We start from the raw sequence: 21,742 nt of genomic DNA on the forward strand, positions 1-21,742 counted from the left end.
CGCTCTTAACCGAACACCTCATATGACGGGCAAACGAGGCAGGATAGGAGATCTCTTGCTGCTTGAGTGGATGCACGTTTGAACCCTTTGTTACGGAAGAGAAAGAACAGAAAAACATTTTGAAGTTGGCTGACAGATTCTATTGGTCCTGAGGCTGTTTGACGTGCCGCATCCTGGCAAATTAAGGTTAAGGCAAGGTAGATGGAATCTATCAGAGCTTGACTCTGCCTCATCAGATGGAACAAGCAGCTGCAGGGCATCCCCTGTCTCGGGTCTTGTCATTACACACGTGCACTCAAGTATGTGTGCAGGCACACAGTCATCCACACACACACACACACACACACATTACTTTGTATGCATTTTCTTTTAACATCACTCTGCAGACAATGCAATGCACATGACTCAATCTATTTCACGTATACAGGACAAACACAACAAATGTCAAATGGAAGAAAATTATGTATGTCAACAATGCTAAAGATCAGTTAATCACCACTGCACAAGACAAGACAGCACAAATATGATAAAAAAATATATAGGAAAAACATTAACTACATAGTTTTAAGATATTTTAGATCACTTTTCTTTTCTTTTTTTTATGCTTAGAAAAGTGCTACGTCACTGGTGGTTTAATGTGAAAACGTCACATACATTTACTTGACTTACTTACATGTACAGACAATGAGAATATAATGACGAATGACCAAAAGGCCCTGTCCTGGATAAGAGGAAGTGAGACAGGAAGTGTACATGTAAGGGAAGCTACTGCAGACAACGTGTCCAATATGCTTGCCTTTCCTGTTAAGTGATTAATATGAGTCACTTATTAAACTGTATGAATAAGAAAAAAAATACGTAAAATCATAATAATACAAATACATAACATCTAAAAAAAATAAAGACATGTAATGGCACTGTCTTGTATGATCCCTCTCCCCAAGTTCATGCTTGCATTAAACATACACAAGAAGCAGGCTGGCCGGCCCTGGTGTCTGCTGCATCTCAGGAAGTGAATTGTTTCAACACTTCTGTCTTTTTGCAGAGCAGCTGGACAGACACTCTGAGAGGGGGTTTCCACCACTCTAATACCCTCCAAACACTTATAGGTTCAGATTGAAAACCAGACAGACAGAGAAACAAACAGACATGGACGTACTCCCCGCCCACCCCACCACAACTTCCAGCATTACGAAGATCACACTTCCCCTTTCTGCGCAGGTTTTGGTACCACTAATACCATATCTACCACCGCCAACCCTCACTGATAAGCCAACAATACCACCCACTGAACAAAATGAACAAAGATAATATGCCGTTTCTTAATGTCATGATCATAGATCAAGTTAGAAGTGACTTTCTTTAACTGCATGTTAGTCTACAGAAGACTGATGGTCGAGTGATCTGAGGCCTTTTGTCCTAACAGGTTACAGTTCAAACACATTCCTATTTCTCCACCACTACAAGTGTGCATGATGACAGAATGAGGACGAGAGTGGAATAAAGGTTTACTCTGCGGCAACTACATAATTATGTTTTGTGAATGAAAATCCTCACATTTGCACATCTTGAGTGTTGCATGGTGGAATGTGAAATGTTACTGTACAGTAAGTGTAAACAGGCCTTAGTTGGCTTAACATTGCTGCGCGCTAGGATTGTTGTAATAGAGATTGCATCAATTTACTGAATGTTTGGAGAATTTGTAAACAAATGTAATCGATTTATGAGTCAATGTGTGTGGGTTGGGCTTTTATAGTATTCTGCTCATTTTGTTGATATTGCATCAAATGCATTATTACATTTGCCTGCTTCCAAAGGGTAAATTACCTTGTCTTAAGTCAAATAACATAATTATTATTGTCTATCAAATAACAACAAACTATTTCAACTAGCTGCAGTATGACATTTTGAGCTGAAAACACAATCAAGGTGATTCTTGTGTAGTTCAATGTCTTATCAGTAGCATGTGCGGAGTTTTATGGCCACATGCATTTAAATCATTTTGCTGTAGCAACTTTATAAACTTCATTTATTTTTGAGAAAGCAGGGAAGGTTACGAGTCTAACAAAAGGCATTCATCGAAAATACATGCATCTCATTTGACTGGCTTTTGTTTAAGGGAAAAATGAAATATCATGGCTAAGACAGGAGAAGCGCAGTCAGTTAATTATGTCTAATAAATCTTGGTCCAAATTGCCCTCCAGGGGTGGAAACGGCTGCCGGGGATGGAGTCTCACTTCGGTATTGTTATTCTACCTTTAACAGATTACGCACGCCGACTTGTCATCCCTCATCCGGTTGGCCAAGTTTAGTAAAGGGAGAACGTCAACGCGCAGTCGGTCACTGCTTCTGTTTACCTCAGTGTAGCCTGGGGGTAACAGGCACTAATCAGCATCCAGCAAAATGCTCTGTAATTGGACATGTTTACTCTGTTTTAGCATGATTGCATGCCTGATTGGATTGTCGTATCCCATTTGAAGGAAAAACAGTCTCCCTCTTATTGTATATGAGTGTGTGTGTGTGTGTGTGTGTGTGTGTGTGTGTGTGTGTGTGTGTGTGTGTGTGTGTGTGTGTGGTGAGAGAGAGAGAGAGAGGGAGCGAGAGAGAGAGAGAGAGAGAGGGAGCAAGAGAGAGAGAGAGAGAGAGAGAAGCAGGGGTAAGGGTATATACAGGGTCTTTAAAAGCGGTGGTGAAAAAGTTTCTGTTTTTTATTCTTATTTGTCCAAGATGATTTTTACCAGCATTTGCTTTACTTGAGTAGAAAACAAGTGAAAATAACATATTTAGAATTGGTGGCATTTCATTTCCTTCAACTGAAATGTGTTATATTTTTATACTAATGGCGAAAAAAATCTAATTCCTTTTTTCTCTTCCTTTCAAACAACCACCTCAGTTCAACTCTATGCAAAATGTGACAGAAATACCACAGAAATGTGTCAAAAATATAAAGAAGAAGAAGAAGAAGAAATATCCCCTCATAAATATGGTGAGGTAAATGGCACACATATGCAGATCGTGTGGGCTCTGAGGTCTGTCCCCTACTGTAGGCTAGCAGAACACTCAGCTCTTTGTGCAACAGTATGTAAAACGAAACTTGATAAATGTTCACCACATACAGTGGATCATTGGTGTCCAGGTTTGGGGTTTGAATTTTGTTGAGGGATAGGTATGTGCCCTATCAAACTATGTTTTCGTTGAAGTAAAAACAACAAAGCAGATGTGGAATGTGGATTATGTTCAACATTTTTTTTTAAATGTAAGCGTCCAGTGGACCCAGCAGTAAGTTATCATTCGGAAAATTGTCAAATTTGCACAAAGCTAATGACCCTTAACGACAACCAATTGCTTAGCTCCCTCCTGTGTACGAGCACACAGGCGGACGGACACACACACACACACACACACACACACACACACACACACACACACACACACACACACACACACACACACACACACACACACACACACACACACACACACAAAGTCACTTCTGTGCTTCTGATAACTTGGTCCCAATTATAACACAGCCAGTGTTCAAGTCTTTTTTTATAGTATTTATTATAATGTTTTTCTTGGCACTCTTTTTAAGTTGTATATATACACTGTAATTATATATTGTCATTTACTCCTAGTTCTATGATTGTGTATATTCCTATGTTCTTCTAAAATGCAATAAAAATCAAATCATAAAAATGCTTACACATAGCCATTCAAATCAAACTGATCTGCTGTGTTGTGTTCAAGTTAAACTTTCTTTTATACCCACACATCCCTTGTTTACCTGTAAAATCTGACCTACCCCGTACTGAAAAGTGTGTTGACAGTAAACCTTCCTCTGGGATACAATTCAGGATAAACAAATTGCTGGTCTCTTAAAAAAAAGGTATGAAGCAGTAGCACCACATCTCGGGGGACTTTCAAACATATTGGTTCACAAGGGGTTCTGAATGTTTTCCTCCTAACACCCTGTTTTTAGCCAAACTGGTATGTGTCTTCGGGGTATTTTTCATACTGTCTGCTAACGCTACATTTGAGAGATGTCTGAGGGAGAACAACTTGAACTGCACCTTTCCAGAGGCTGTCAAATGTTTGAATTGGGAGCTATGAAGGGGGATAGGTGGGGTATAACTCAGATGGGATTTTGCCATGAGGTATATTGGCAACAAACCAATGATGGAGATATGTCATCATTATGATTTAGAGGATGGCTCAAGTGGTGCAGTGAGAAACCTAGACAGGTTCTTACAGATCTTGAGAGGGACATAACTGAAGCGATTCTGGACCAAGAGAGTTCAAAATCGGATCAATGAGTAACTTGAGGCTTACAATACAGACAAAAATAGTTTGTTTTGGTGATGGTTGTATTGAGCTGTTTTGGATTGCTTGTTTATTTTAAAATATATATATTCTTAGCCCATCTGTTCAAATAAAATGAACAATAAGCATTGAATTATACAGTTAGAAACTGTAGTGCAACTAATTAAGCATAGAAATCTTAATTCAGAAATAATGAGGGTAATGAAAATGATTTTACAATAAAAACCATAAATGTATGCGCATGCAGAGGAGAAACTTGCGTAATCACTTAAATAAAAACCTATAAAGTGGGCAATGAAGACGATTGTTGAGTAGTCCAGGGTGGGCATTTACACTCATTATTCAAATTTACCCAATCCAAGTGTCTCTCTGTGTAAGCCGTCTGGCTGTGGGGTAATTGGGTTGTTACTTAAAACAGGAATTATTTCTACTCTGTTCTTCCCTCTGTTGTTTTTATTGTCCCCACACACTGATGAAATTGAAAAAGAAAATTACCCAATTTCCCCAAGCAACCACCAACTCAGGTGGAGAAACTCTGTTTTTATTTCTCATTATTTTAGATGTTTCAATCAGAGAGCAATAACTAATTACAAAAACAAACTTCTGTATCCTTCTATTTAGTCATATCATCTGGTACTGACCCCAACCCTTTCCCAGTTGTGATGGTGTGGGGTGGGGCAGCTGGGGAAAACCAGTAAGCCACAATGACCAGACTTCTCCAAACATGTCATTCTGAATCGCCTCCGTGAGCTGTGCTGAACCGTACCATGGGCCCTGTTAACACTCCAAACATTCAGAGTCACAGACCCGTGTCCCCAGCCGTACTCTTTAAACACTTGTTAAAACGTACACTTTTTTGCAATGTCAACAGCCTGAGAACGAGCCTTCTGGGACTGCTACTGCACTTTACACTATGGAACCTCAACCCGGAAAAGAAAGAGAGAGAGAGACAGAGAGGGAGGAAATCAATGGAGGGAAAAATAACTTTGTACAGTGGAAGTATAGCGCCCCTGCTTTCCTCCTCCCCGTCTGCTTCATGAAGGACCTGATTGAGAGACAGAGCAACCAAACTCAGAGCCATTCAACCAAACCGCTCCTACGCGCCTGACCTGCTGTCTAAACCCCCTAAATTAGACTACTGAGACCCCAGGAGCAAGGCTTACATTACCAGTACCTGTGAAACCTTGGCAGGCCTCCTCACCCTGAATGGAAATGCAGGGCAAATAAAAGCAGACTGGCCTGTCTGCACTCTTTCTATGCCCACAGATGGATGGTGAAAGGCAACATGAGACGCCATGGTAGGGAGGGCAGGAATAGTTGGTGGGTTTCCCCTCTGGGCCCCTACAGGACCTGGGGTCTAGTTTAGTACACCCCATGAAAAGTCTAGCCTGTCTGAGGAGTTTTCCTTTGTCCTGTCGGTAAAGGCTCCGTGAGACAAAAAATGGGGACAGAGAGGAAGAAGGCAAGAAAAGAGTAAAAAAGAGGATGTGAGAACAGTTGAGATCAAAATAAGTAAGAAAGGAAAGAGGCCACCAACTCAGATTTTTAATTAGAAAATAAGGAGTCAGTCCAAGGTTGCGTTGTAATCGGTGGGACCTAGCAGATCCTGCACAGATGTGATCCAGTAGCATGGGATAGCGTGGATACTTCCCTCGTTTGTGAAAATGATGGTGGCAGCGGTGAGACTGTAGAAATAACCGGTGCTAAGCCACCCAGCCGAGTACGTTTACACTTTCAAGCCTGGTGATGTTATTCCATTGCATCATAGCAACTAAAGTACAATACCAAACACAGACATTTCTGCACACTTATGTACACACTCAGCAGGCTATTGTCTTTCATACATAACAAGGTTGGAAGGGCTCGCAGACAGCCAGATACAGAGCAGGTGAGATCATTGTACAGTGTGTGTGTGTGTGTGTGTGTGTGTGTGTGTGTGTGTGTGTGTGTGTGTGTGTGTGTGTGTGTGTGTGTGTGTGTGTGTGTGTGTGTGTGTGTGTTTGTTTTTAGCATGTAGGCAAAGGGGTCCTGAGTTGGAACCTTAGAGGAGAGGCGATGGCAGGGGGTAGATTAGCCGATACCCCACTGTGTGACAAACAAGAAAATACATTCATCGCGGACGTAATAGTACAGACTCAAAATTGCTCCTACAGCCAGCAGCAATTCTGGGCAGCCAGAATTGGCCACCGATTATATATACACACATGTATGAAATGTGGTACTTTCTGTAACTCTTTTCTCTCTTTTTTTTTTTTTTCATCCCTGATGTGATGAAGGAGAGATGTAATTTATCTGTAGATGGTTGAAGACAAGCTTCCTCTCCTTTGCCGGCACAAGGTAGCGGAAATAAGAGAAATGATTATGGAAGGAGAGAGGAGAGGAAACTTAATGGGAGGAAATCATTTAGACGTTACAGTCATTTTTATGTCCTCATGTCTGTTTCAAATCATCCTGGAGGGCCGGACACACTCGTCTAAGACAAGGGAAGGGTTTTTACTTTAGAAAGACTGGTACTGTGTTCAAACACATTATGTTCTGATTAGAAATCTGGAAACATAATGCAGGAGACTGAGAGCACTGTGGTAGGTGATCATGTCTGATGCACAGCTCTTGGGGATAGACGGTCAAAGGATAAAAAGTGAAAAAGCAATCAGTGATATAGTGTTGAACACACAATAAGAATTACATCAACTTATTGAAACAAAATATATTAGAAAAGGAAATATAGGATTGTTTCTTTACATGTCCTCAAACCATTATTTTGCACGATAAGTAAGACACCTGGAGTCAAAGCCTGAACTGCTTCCTCTGCCTGTTCACCCTGCCTGAGGCCCTGTGTCTTCTAAAGACCTGTTTGTTCACAAGTAGAGCACAGCAGGTGTTTGAGCAAAGTGCAAGGTGGAAATGTAGCTCCCATTGCTGCTGTGAGACTCATTTATTGAAAGGCTCTCAATTTTTCAACAAAACCCGCCACGCTTTCAGGCTAGGATGTGCAACAGTGTGTCCTTCGCATTTAGCATTAGCAAAAGATGCCAGTGGTGAAGAGACACCCCTCGGTGGGAATGCAACCCTGTGTTGCAGAACCTATCTGTTCCAAAGCAGATTATTCAGCTGCACATTTCTATTTTTCTTGTCAATAATGTGCTTATAGCTGCTAGGCATGGTGCAGTTACAGTACACCTGATCCTCAGCTCCCGCGCTGCCAAATCTGTGCATTGTTTCAACACAACCTTTGCCAATAATAAAGTGGAAGCTGATCAAAGCAAATAGACCGGTGGATCTTTACTGTGTAATTGGGGATCTGTGTAATCGTTAACCTTGGCTCAGTGTAGGAAGTTAATGAATCAAATCAATACCTCTCTCTGCTGATCCATAATTATTTGAAAAGAGATGAAAAATTAAACAGGCTGAGCCTATGAGGTTATCATGCCATGCAATTAGTCCGCCGGAGGGAGATTATGTTACCTAGATACCATTGGGGAAGTGTAATTTCTCTTGCAGATGGAGTTTTTTTAATGAAGAGTGCAATTACCTAAATAGGTCAGCCAAAGACACGCCGCTGCAGCGCTGCTGTTGCTGCTGTTGCTGCTGCAGCATGCCGCTTCTCAGCGTACCTGAGAGGAAGCTCCTGGAAAAAAAGAAAACACAGAGCACTGTGTGCAACTGTTGTTACCCCCTTTAGTATCCGCCTCGCTTCTCTCCCCCTTTTCTTTCCTCACTTTCCTACCGACGCTCCCTGGATGGCTCATCTCCTGCTTTTCCTAATTAAATAACACATACATAGAAGTCTTTGTTATGCAGAGATTCAGCAGGAATGACTTTAAATCAGGCACAGGTGAAACACAGCCTGATTTAAAGTGGCCATGTGTTGACTGTGACATGTACTGCAGCTCATTCTGTGAACAGAAATTCTTTATGTCCTTAAAATAAGAATGAGACATGAGATATTTTGTTACATTGTACTTTTGCATTATTATGCAGTATTGACAAGCCTTATTAATTAGGCTATGATTTCATCTGCACTGTAACAGATTTGTGTGCAACGAAAATGTAGATGCTTTCTTCACAGTGTTTGATTTTTAAAACATATGGTATTATCTATTTACAATTTATATTTTTTAATTCCAATTTTTCAATTTACATAAAAGGAATTGCTTATTTGCTGAGCAGCAAGAAAAATATCACATTTTCAATTTCAAGACTTGCGAAAAGTTTGATGCTCTTTAATTTATATCAACAAAATAAAGCTAATTTAATTCAAAAAGCTTTATTATGAAATGGATAGATTTATTTTTATAAAGTGAAATACATTATAATGTAATACTATAATAACCCCAACGTGTTCCTGAATGCAACACAACTGTATGATTTCTTACAATTCACTTAAAGTGGTTACGAATACATAAAAACATTATACAAGAATAATTGTCTTGGGTTTGTTTTTCTACATGTTTGAAAATATACCGTTGTGATTAGTGTGAAATTGCCATAACAACTTCAATTTAGTGTTTATATTTGGCTACACGGTTTGAATATGGAAAAACATACAACACACACAGCAGGCCACTGATTCTGAAAATGATGAAACAGAGCGCAGGTACCTAATGATATGTAGCTTAGACTAAAAGGTGCTGAACTAATTTTGAAAAGTGAGTGGTGTATAAATCTATAAAGCAAGTGAATGTAAAAAAACAAGCCTGAAAGGATGCCACCCAATTTTAAAGTTTTTTGATAAAGCCCGATCCAGAACCATACGTGTAAAAGTTGGTGGTTTTCTCTGCAAGCACTATATGATTGAAAGGAGAATTTGGCACATGCTTTCCCTTCTCAACACAGAATGAGTGACCTCGTGAACTGCCAAATGGTGCCTGTTTCAGGTTCTCAATGTGGCAGGTGCCTTGATCATGATTCAACCAACTTGTCAACAAACGCTGTTTTCCTGAAACTTGGCAGAGACTCCACAACAGATTCCAAGTTAAAACTTGGATGATCGCATTCCAAAGCTGGAGGAGTTTTTTTTATATCTGTAATAGACCCATTCATTGTTGTGCTGACCTGCATTTAAAACAATTTAAAAACACTTTACCACCCAGTAGGGAAAACATCATAAGACACTTCAGGCATCCTGTTAGACGATCATTTGATCCAAAGTGATAAGATCTGTAAATGATAGAGACCGTGTATTCAATCTGTCTTTTTTGATGGACAGGATCTGCCCAACCCTCCTACACACCGACAAGCAGGAAATATGTTTCAGGGAATGACACTAGCATACCCTCTTACACTTAATCATTGTCAATCACTCCGCGCACTTGGCTCGTTGGGTAATAGGAACAGATCCAGCATCGCGTCCCCTCCAATCTGTTTGGCTCTCACACGGGAGGTGCATGCTGTTTTCATGCCTGTGTGGGATGGCTTCAAGCTGTTTTCTTATCAAAAGGCCCATTCAGACATTCTCTTTGAGAGGCATCGCAAACCTCAGATATCACAGCCTTCGTTCAACCACATGTCTTGATTTAAGAGGCCAGAATCAGATTTGCTGCCACCAAGAGCTGTCGCTGCTAAAGAATGGGATGTGATTTATCATCCTGAACCACGCACAAGACTGATAACCAGAGCGCTGGCATTTGTCCGCAGATGTGTACACACATGCACTTAAGGGTACCCAAACACACACACACAATCCTCACCCTTTCCACCTTACATAAATACCACCCCCCCCCACCCAAAAAAAAAACAGATCAACACATGTTCTCAAGCTCATCCTCTGGCTCAATCACTCCTGCTTTCACACAGAACCGCAATTTCACATAGAGGCAGTGTTGCCCCTCGATCTCTTGCAGTGTGGAGTTGGATCACATGCTTTTTACAAACTGAAACTACATCACCTTCCACCCAGGGATCCTCTCTAAACGCTCCCTTTTAAACCTCCACTAACAGTCTCATCATTGATTTTATGTCTCTGTTTTTTTTCCTCCTCGGGTTGTAAGCAAGCAAACACAGCTGAACCCTAAGACCCTGAGTCCCGCTGTGACTCCCTCAGGGTGTTCTCATCACAAAACAGCTACACAACATCTCAGAGTGAAACACCCTCAGCAACACAGGCCATAGAAAGGCAAAGGTGACGGGAGCAATTTCTTCACCATTTCAAACGTACAGAGCCATCAAATAAACTGCACTCTCCCTCTCTCTTTCTCAACATTCAGAGGTTGAGCAGTTACTTCTCCAAAGAAATAGTTTCTCTTAACTCTCTCTATCCATTTCTCACTTTTAACCCTCACATCTTTCTTTCTCTCGCAATTGCTCTCTCGCTCTCTCCAGTTGCTGCTTATTATTTCTTTGTGGAAGAGTATGTGATTACCAGGATTGCTTGGTGGCTGTTTCAACGGAAAACCAGAACCTAAGATTCTCCTCTTCTGATCTCTCTGTCTCTCTCTGCCCTTTTGCGCTTTTTCTCTAGATTTTCTATGTCATACATCAACAAACTGTTGCAGTGTATAGTGGTTTCAGTGGGATGAATGATCATCATAAAGGTGTGTTGGTGGGGACGTTGAGAATAATAAACTTGCCAAAGGCTAGCGAGTGCAAGTGTAAACCCTGCCTGCTCTCCTGTCCCTGTTAGCTCAGCCATTTTTGGGCGGTCAGGCTGTCTTGCCACAATCACACGCTGGCGCCACAATTGCCTAGCCCCAACTGCAACCCTTTCACTGTGTAATGAATACATCCAGAAATAAACTTTAACCGCTCATGCCCCGCTGCTTGCCCCCCATGCGTTTATGTACAGAGACGAGACTGGAGTGATGTTTGTGCTGTGCCCTGGATAGTGGCATGCTCACCTGGCCCCAGGACGCCGTGTGGTGATGGTGTGGTTATGGTTCAACACAGAACCAGTCAGTGAGAGAAAGGTGACCACTGACCGCTGTCACCCTCTGGTGGGACCGTGCACACCCCTTGGTTGAATGTCGGGGAGCTAGAGAGATGACCAGAAAGTAAAGTGGTGTTTTTTTTTTTCTATTTCAAAAGTGTGCTTGACTCTGTGTTTACGAGTAGTTTTGTGCTTGTGTTTAGATGGCACTGGCACGTACAAAGGATGCATATAGTCGAATACTGAACATGTTTCTGTCGTACACAGTTCATGAGTTTGAAAATGCTTTTTGCGGTATTCAATTCTGTCTGCATGTCTGTATGTATGTAAGGTTGGTGGCCGCAAGAGATAAATATACCTGCGCCACAAGCTAGAGTCTTGATTGTGAAAGGGGTGGTCGGATCAGAGCAGTAATTTTCCAGACCTTCACCTTGAAGGGCGTTCCTACAGTTTGAGGATAAATGCCGTATGTTTCCATGTGTGTTTGTGTGTTTGAGTTGTATGCACTGTAGGCTTGTACACTTTTTTTGCCTGACTGCATCTGTGTGTTTTTGCATTACCGCGTCTTTATTTGTCTTCAGTGATCCACTTGCACTGCAGTCGAATTTTTCCTTCATCTAAATTGCTGTTACAATTTCGGATTCATTTATTTTCATCTTTCAGCAAATAAGCACACCTACGAAATCAGATAGAACAACATTAATTTTGCATTTCCATCCATAATAAATGAAACCAATTAAGCCATACTTTTAAATTAGGGAGGAGGCAATCCTAATTTTCTCTTTAAGTGCGGTTTCCACGGCAATCAGAGGTCTCTGCAGGGGGTCGGGAATGGAGGCGTTGGGTGGGAGCGCACACAGCAGGACCAAACTCACTGAGTGCGAGAGCCTACTGCACTCACAGCTGAAACTTCTGCTGGCATGCGCTCTGCCTCGTACACACACACATATGCTGAAGCACACACACGCACAGAAAATGGCGCAGAAACAGCCAGTTTAACAACAACCGTTTCAAATGTTCTTTCTGTTATTTCGCCTCATCTAAAGATGTCATGGAGTGCTTTGAAGGTAATACATAGGTCCTTTTTGATATTCATGTTATTGTTAAGAAGTGGTGACTATTCAGTGATTCATTGAGTCTTTCCAATATGTGGAACAGCGTGTTTGACATTGACGGACGTCGTCTGATGTGTGCAGGCCTGTCATACTGTAAACTGGGGAAGTATTTACGGTTCCAGTCAGAATTATAGGGAACTTGGCCCTGTGTCATTGTTTTTTGTCATGTCTGACTGGATTCTCCCTTTACTCCATTTTTAGAAAACCGCAAAGCAGAATATACAAATGCTTATTTTTACATGTCATGTATGCTTATGCTACGTACGAGTGGTTTAAGTCTGTGTTACCTGAGATATGGAGGACCAGAGCCGCTTTTGAGGGAGAAAGAGACAACTTGAAATGACTGTCGATTGAGGAAAAAGAGCCATGGCACATCAGATAGTTTCCTGTTGCACAAGTTCTGCTAAATTAATTAACAAACTAAATTAATAAATGAGAGCTGTGCAGAACATTTGACAAAGTTAACAGGCAGACAAGTAGACTTGCCCATTGTGAGTATTTATAGCTTCAGCTTGGCAGCTCTTACGGGAAGCTCAGAGCCTTTAATTGAAGATTTTCTATAGTCTGAAGCAACACTCGCTTCTACAAGATGCACTTTTTAGCCATTTTTTTTTTTTTAATGTCACTCACTGTGTTACTTTTTTATTCAAGCAACCGATCACTGTGGTATTTAATTGGCAGTAATGTTCAAAAGGAAATCAAATCAGACTAACAGCTGAATTCATTAGTGTGCACTGATTTAGAATCTGTGACATACCCCATTTTACTTAAAAAGGCAGGGTAGTTGTGGATACGTTTGCTGTTAACGGCTTTAAATTATTTTTGATAGAGAAGAGGGCAAGGGTAAAAATTCAATTTGCGCTGCGCATTTTAAAATGCTATAACATTTTAGCTGCAGTTAATAAAAAAACATGAATAAACGGTTATAAATAATTGATTGTTTTTACTTTGTTCTGAAGCTATGGTCTGCCGATGAGAAAAATAAACGTTGCGCTGTTAATGACTAAACAATGTGCTTTACATAAGAAGTAAAGAACACCAAAAATATTATAAATATTGATGTTTTTCAGATGTAATTACAGAAATGTGATAAAGATGCCCAAGCTTTTTGAACAGTAGGCTGATTCCAAACCAACTTTACCTTTGCAACTCAACAGAACTTTTCCTGTAAACTTTCCTCTTGTACACAGCTTTGATACCTACGGTTCCTCTACTCAGGCAGGCAGTTTGCTCTTTTGTTGAAAAAGGGAAAGAAAGAATAGAAAAGGTTGGATTCAATCCGTCACATTGTATCCAGCATAGCCATCTTATAGTTTGAGGAAGCAGAGAAGAAGTTGAAGCTCAGACACAACAGTTGTTAGTCAAACACAGAAGTGTTCCACAGGCACAAGGATGGAGAGGCAGAGGGAAGAAAATAGAGAGGGAGGCGTAGAGTAAGGGAGGGATGAAAAGAAAAAGAAAGAGCGCAGGCCTTCCTCAGAACTGTGGAGTCTGGTTCTTTCAGGTTCATCTCTCATTACTCCTGGGTGCTCTCTCAAGCTTATAGCGAAAATGGATTATGCTACACAAAGAAAGGAATAATCACCCTATTCTCCTCCTCCTCTGATAAACACACGTGTAGCCGCACGCGTACACATCCACGCACATAAACACACACAAGCACATAAATATACACACACTCCTCCAGTCTGTTGTTTTGACGTACACACTGACGTACACAAACCGAATGAGCCAAGCTTTGTGTGAGTCGCTGAGTGTGGTGCTCGTTCTCCTGCTGCATGCCAGGGGACTCGTCAATTATCTCCCCAAACGCACCCAGTCCTCAGGGGGGAAAGGCGGTGAGGGAGACATCCCTGTTTTTGAGGGAACCTGGAGTTTGCAACATTCAGTTGAGTGACAATACATTCACGCTCTAATTCTAGGCTAGCAGATGTAATGTGTTTTTTTCCCTCTCTCTTTCCCTCTTCCTTTGTCTCACTCTTTTCTGCTCTCCTTGTACTTCTTATCATTCCAACTTTGAGAAGTTGGAGCTCCTAAAGGCTTTAGTGAATGTGTGTGTTTTGGGTAGTTTCGAGTGGATTTTCAGTGTGTGTTTAAGCTCGTGTGTGTGTGTTGGATTAAAGGGTGTACGCTTACAGTTTGATCTTTTTTATCTAATGCAGGCAAGGTGGTTCTCCCTAAAGATTTCCTTTTTTTTCCCTGAGCAAATTTAAGAAATGTCTGCAAGGAAAAAAACATAATAACAAACAAAAGAAAAACAACAATTGTATCATATTCATGTAATTAATTGTGCAATGATTAGCATTTTCTCTTTTCAAGCATGAAACACAGAAAAGCTTAGGCACTTTTGTGTTAATAAAATAAAAAGCCTTTCATGAATTCAAAGTTGGTACTGACAATAATCTGATACAATAATATGTTGATAACTCTGTGCCAAGTACACACAATATTTTTAACAGATGGCTCTCATATCATTACATATTTGAAGTCTTGAATCTTAAGTCAAACATATAATTGCTGTGTCTCCTTACACGCAAGCAGATTGCCTCACTGGGAGCAGCTTCAAATAAAAAAGATTCCTGTCCATGTTTGTCTTGCTAGGGTGATTCACTGTGTCTGTGAGCGCTGGGCTGCAAGGCCACTTCTACCTGGTTAAATTAAAGAGAATATGAATAATAGATGGAGAGAATGACACTTCCGTCGCCAGGGGTAATGAAAGACCGACTCCCAGCTCTCTCTTGTCACTCCTCTGAATCACCAAGAGCGCTAATAAATATGACACTTGACAGCTAACGAGACCCATCACGGGCGGGGACATGCACACATACACAGAAAGGCAGAGAGAAAAAGAATAAGAGAAAGATAGAGAATAAACAAAATATCAAGAGGAGGGCAAGTGTCAGGGCATGTAACCTCTGGCCTGCCAGACAAGTCGGTGTACTCTCAGGAAATCATGACCTAAACTGCAAATACAGTGTTGTGTCGCAGCTCAGTCCTGTGCCCCAACCCCCGTTAGGTTAAGAGGTGATGCTCTCAGGATGGCTGCCTTATACAAATTCTAAGATTGCATTTCAATATGTAAGTTTGATAATGTATAACATCAAATGCAATGTGTAGAGTTGAGGAGGAAAAGACAGCGATGTAGATTTTAAGTCTCTCCATGGAGGCCTAGTGGTGTGGTGAAACGGGGATGTTTGCAAGTCGGAGCTAGCCCGGCCCACAGCCTGATCCAGGGTCAGCTCCAGCTCCAGCCTCCGCCACAGTGTGCCCAGAGAGAGGGCGTGTCATTGTTTACTGTCCGCGGTGCTGGTAAACAATAAACAATGAAAAGACTGAGAGGTTGCCAGCTCCTCACCCTAATGTTGCCATTTTGGGAACTCAAACACACCCCCATGGCCTACTCACCACCCACTCCCTCTCTCCCCCTCTCAACCTCCGCCACCTCCCCCGTTCAGATCCATCCCCGGCCCCAGAAACCCCAGAGGGGCGGTCGCCCAGCCTGCCCACGCTGCCCTCGAAGAAACCACGAGAGGGTGTGGTTCCGCCTGGAACAGGAAAACCATTTATTTTGGGCGCATCTCTGCTGACTGACTCATGTGTTGACTGGAAAGTTGGCTGCATGCTCTATAGGCCGAGGCTCCACCAGCCCTGTGGGCTATCAGTCCCTGACCTGCCTTCCCCTCCATTGGGCCCCCCTCCACCTCAACCCACCACAGGTTCAAATGCTCCAATAGCCACCCACTCCCACCCTCCGACCACTCCCACCCGCCCTCATCACCAATCTATTTTTGTCTTTATGTCAGCTCCGCCACCTACCTACCACAATGCTATTAGTCTCAATTTTAAGCAATGCCATTGTTTCACACTGACCTTCAGCGGTTTTGGTAAAAGCTGATCAATGTGTATCTTTTAAGATGGGCATGCGTCCGTCACGTGTTGTGTTTTTTCTTTTCTGAAATAGCGCACATAAAAATAGAGAGAGACAAAGAGAGAGAGCAAATAAGACTAAAGTGTTCCCATAGTGAATAAATAAACTGGGCAATATGCTTTGAGATGACTTAAATTCACTCGATCTTTAATTGCAAAACTGCAGGTGATGTTTTCATAACTAAAAACTTAATTTAAAGAATGTGAACTCTAAAATAGTGGGACTTACGAAGGGATCACCTTAAAATGTGAAATACCTCCGCACATACAGTATACAAGAATGTTTGCTTCTGCAGCTAAAAACAAACCAGGCACACACTCCTTAAATACATTTTGAAATGCATCTGAAGCTATATTTAACATTGGTATACTGGCAGTCTTTGAAATTAAGAATCCATTCAATCATTTTTACTGTGAAAAAAACATCTGTAATCCAATAAAATATCCATTAAATGTCGGGAATAGGGCCCCATTGAGAGCTCTTACAATTCTTGGTTAAGTCATCAACTGTTATAATACATAGCGGTTACTGTTCTCAGTGGAGAAATAAATGACCTACACAGAGATTGTATTTACATTATGTGTGTAATAATTGAAATTGATGTTTAAATCATGCTGATCCAGTTAAGGAAAATGTGTGTACTTTAAGTACGCTGTATGTTGCCGTCTATGGGAATGTGGTCCGGCAGAAAAACCCTCAAAATAAAGTAGACAATTTTTTCACAGCTGGAGCATTCCAGATGGCATGAGCAGTCAATAAAAGAGAGGATGAGGGGCCATAAAAAAACTTTTAAAAAATGCCCAACTGTACTGGACTTTTATTTATCTTCCTGGCAGTGAATGCAGAGTCTTTTATATGGTCTGGATCACTCTTCTTCCAAGTGTTAACAGAGGATGGAGGCTTAGTGTTGGACCTGACATTTTCCGTGACATAAAAAGCTTTAAATTGGTCATATTTTAAATGCATGCTCATATTTTACTTTGCCGAGGACAGGTAATGAGGTAGGTTTGAAAACAAAGTCTTCTAACAGCACTACCACTATTTATATTAATGAAAACCTAAGCAACTTGAGCCTGCCAATTCACCTCCAAAACACGCTGACCTACTACTGAATCCTATTTCTTAACCAATTGTTTTGAATACGTAGTGGTCAAAGGAAGTTGTGGAGTAGGGTGCTCTTCATTTTCTCTGTTTTTCCCCAGGGTCCCCATATTGCTCTGGAGATGTCTGTGGGTTCCTTGCTATGGCGTGGCGCTCTGACATTCCCTCCACACCCACACTGGCAGCCAATGTGCCAATTAGTGGCCTTCTCCGCAGGGGTGGGTGTATGGGAGGTGGAGAACACAGAAGAACGAGAGACAGAGGAGAAAGAGCAAGGGAGAGAGCGTGTATATGAGCGTTTCTGGATGTGTGTGTGTGTGTGTGCGTAACAAGGCCTCAGACCTCAGACATTCCTTTCGCTATGACCTAGGGTACAATTAGGGGATGTCCCTCCCCTGCCTCCCCTCCTTGGTGGACCACATCAACGGAAGTCATGGCCCAGCTGGAGGCTCTAATGACGGGAGGGAGGCCAGGTCGCGACCCTGGTGTGCCACCTCAGAGCCACACCCTTCCTGTTTAGGTCCAGACAGTGTCCACGCCAGGAGAGGAGGAGTGGAAGGGGATAGGGGAGACGGGGAGTAGAACGTGATTTGGATTTGTGAAGATCTGAAGAGTAGTTGAGAGAGAGATTGGGAAAAACTAACAGAGTAGTGGTTGGATACTAAAAGAGCTTATTTTCTTCAGTCATATTCGTTGATTCTTTCTCTCCACCTCGTCATGAAATTAAAAAGATAACTTTAAGGTTAATCACAGTCTTAACTTTCCATCGGTGGAAATCTATCATGATAGAAACAAAACATACTGCTGATTGCGTTTCTTCTACAAAAATATCCACATTTTAGTTGAATCCTATTTTATACACATTGTAAACTAATATTAAAAAGGTAGGTAATAAGGAAGGCACAGATGGGCTATACAGAATGTGTGGGTGACTGGGCATTTGTTAGTATGCAGAGAGTTGTGTTAGAGCGTCATGGGACTGAAAGCTGTGGTCCTCAGCCCCGCTATCGTCAGACAACCCATCCTGATGGAGAGGCTCGGATAATGATACGTCTGTGAGTCTGTCTGTCTGTCACTCCCCTGGATTTGCTTGCTAGGCTCTTGTGATGAACAGCAGGGGACATGTGGGGGTGGTAAAGTGTGTGTGTGTGCATCTGTGTGTGTGTGACACGGGTCCCCACAGATTATAGATGTTGATGAGCGTCTCCTCTCAGCTTGGAAACCCTGTAATTGTCACCTTGCTCAAGTAGGGGAGAGGGGAGAGATACTCAATGGATAACCACACTGAAAACCTGCAATCAAAGAAAAGGGAAAGGTAAAGAAACGTGCTACAAGATGAATAACAAGGCGGAAAATACAATGGAAGTGACCAAAAGAGAAATTAGGGAGGTGGAAATCACAGCGACCAACTGAAACAAATGTTCTGCTGGTGCAATTTACTGTGCGTGCTACTGTACATGAAGTATGTGTGAGCTCATGTGGAGTCTGCATTCAACCAAGTCAGTATGTGTGAATGTCTGTGAGTGTGTGTGGGAGAGATAGAAACAGCTAGAGTGAGGGACAATCGAAGCTTGTCCAGTGATCACAACCATTACGTTATTAGTGCCTGAGTGACCAATAACACTGATAGTGTTTCCACTTTGTCACTGCAGAACCACACTGACATGTTTGAGTGAGTTCTATACACTTCATTAAACCATGAACGCAACTCGATGCTACACTTGAGCTGTATGTAAATGAGTGGGGTTCCCAGACTGCTTAAAATCCTGTGGTCTTCAATACCATGCTGTAAGTGGCCATGCATATTGTTATAGTGTAGACTGTTAGAAATAACTTCTTTTTTTAAAATGTGTTTCATTGTATTTTCTGTAAAGGGGAATTTTATTAATCTTCCACTTTGTCCCTGGGACGTAGTCCACCTGACTTCAAGAAAGCGAAGTCTGTTTCAAACGTGTTTCAATTTTTACCAAAGAACATTTTATAGAAAGTAATAGAATGTGTGGCTTGACCTAATATATTTAGAGTACCATCACAATAGGCACTGTATGGGTTGCCACACTGCATATTCCAATGTCTTACCAAAACATAAAAAGATAAAAAACAAACACTAATGTTTCTGCATCAACTGCACTGCCTCTCATTAGCTTCTATTAATCTATTTACCCTTCACAGTGCCCTGACACCACCCCCAGAACCCCAGCATTTGCCAAAACCAAAGTGACACTGGCTCCGCAGGCGAGGTTGGGAGGCCATGAGGTCATACCAATGATGGCACTAGCTGTCGACCGGTGAGATGTGGGGCCCGTAGGCGGAGGGGTGCTAGGTGCCTGCGAGGGGAGAGTGAAGGGAGTGTGCCGGGGGAAGTGAGACATTCATTAGGAGAGCCAAGCTGACGCTGTCACCCTCACCCTCGCCTGCTTCTAAGGAGCCTGCTCAGACACACGCCAGCCTCAACTGCAACCAGACCCCAGCTCCGCATCGACACACTCATTGTGTGTGCATGGACAGTGGATGAATATGTAGATGTGTGCAATTGAATGTTAAAATGTTGTTTTATGCCATGAAACACTTTCACAGAAATGCTATCTCACCCACTGGGGCAGAGGATGCAGAGAGAGACACAGTCTTTTATGAAATGCGTGTTCATGTTCTTGTTTCATAAGCTGAGGCCTCGTGCTTGTTTCAGATGACTCTGATGACAAATGAGACAAGCATGTTCCCTCTGTCATCTTGCACGCCTGTGAAAGCAGAGCCCATTTTATTGGGACTCTAATGCGATGAGAGAGGCCAGAAGTCAATTACTGTGTACTTATTCTCCCTCTGCCTGAACACCGACTTGTTAACGCTTCCTAATAATGAGCTGCTGTGAACAAGAGGGTTACACAAGATCATTTGACTCACTGAAATTAAATCAGTTTCCATTCTCTTTGTGCCGTATCATTGATGCATGTTAACTTAACTCAACTTAATAAAAAAGGAGAGGGACGGAAATATTTACCTAAAACTGTAATGATGTCCTGAGCTTGTGTTGTTAATATAATGGTGGAAGAGGCGCTGATACTTTAATACCATCTTTATTGTTTGATAATATGTAAGCGGTATACAGAGTATGACATGAAAGGTCATATGCTTATATGTTTGCTTTTCTGAAGCAGTTTATCCGTAGAGTAGTGAACAAAGTATAGGATCATGATGTATCTGATGAGACCGAGATATTATTTAAAGGCCTCTATGTGCTGATAATGCATTGTTGCCCCAAAAGACCCCCAAAAAGCCCTCTACAACTGACATGTTGTGATTATCCACATCATTAACAGCACCCAGCTGATGCTAAAAAAGCCACTATGAACTTCATATCTGTCTCATTTTACACTACTTGTGTAAATTAACTTACAATTCCTTGGCTAAAAATACAGTAGAGATTTGTCTTATTTAAGCGCTAGGCATTGTTACATTACAGGTGTGGTTTCTGTTGATGTCGGCTTGAAACGTTTCTATTACATACATTTGTTTTGCTTGCAGAGAGTAGCGGAAGGGATTTGAGTGTAAGCCGAAGCCTAAAACTTAAGGAAGGGGTAGGCATTATTCCACAAATAAGGAACATTTCTTTACACGGCAGAGATTGCATTTCTACTGTATCAACACTTTTTACTTCGCACCCTTTTGCAAAGTTTCCAGATTGATCTGTTTTATGTGCAGTTTTAAATAAGCCTTGAATTAAAAACAGAAATAATAGATAAATACTGAAGCCAATAACAGGTGTTATGGCAATGCTGGCTGGCACTTTCCACAAATGTGATCACTTTATGTTACAGTGGCAGCAGCTGGAGTTACTATTAACAACACAAAAGCAACACAAATCACTTAAAGTAGAAGATTGATCTCTTACATTCTCCAAAACTATCCGTAGTAATTTACTTTTGAAATAATAAATCATTGAAAAGGTTAGAAATTCTCAAATTAGAGCCGTGACACATTTTATTGGTGAATCCTTTCTAAAATGTTTAAAGGATTTGGAGGATGCTGTCTAGCCTTTACAAAACCTGTTTGAAGAGTTACACTGTGCAATGAATGCGCTTGACAGAATATCAAATCAATCTATGTCACACGTTTTTTAATGCTGTGAATTTCTTATTAAGAATGATAACGTTCCTTTTCCTTCACGTTCACGTTCGCTTAACGAAAATTGTATCTCGGCTTATAGAATACACAATGGAAATAAGATAATTAATTCCTCTGTATTATATTTTAATTCATTCCAAATGAGCTTGATCTTTGCCAAATCAGGTTATGAGAACCCCTGCCTTTGTTCATTTGTTTTAATTAAACAGAAGAGGAGAGGTGAGAGAAAAAAACACTGGCACATTGTTAGTGTAATTAAAGATTCATTCCAGAATATTATGTGTGTGATAA

The 21,742-nt window shown here is 41.5% G+C and overlaps 1 protein-coding gene across 1 annotated transcript in view; it reads left to right on the top strand.

Moving 5' to 3' along the window:
• The window catches only part of LOC104955419 (drebrin-like protein), a 122,362-nt gene that overhangs the window by 61,325 nt on the left and 39,295 nt on the right, over window positions 1-21,742 (top strand). The gene's annotated exons all lie outside the window — the stretch shown is intronic.

This window comes from Notothenia coriiceps, unplaced genomic scaffold (assembly GCF_000735185.1).
Source record: "Notothenia coriiceps isolate Sejong01 unplaced genomic scaffold, NC01 NC01_scaffold00024667, whole genome shotgun sequence".
NCBI lineage: Eukaryota > Metazoa > Chordata > Actinopteri > Perciformes > Nototheniidae > Notothenia > Notothenia coriiceps.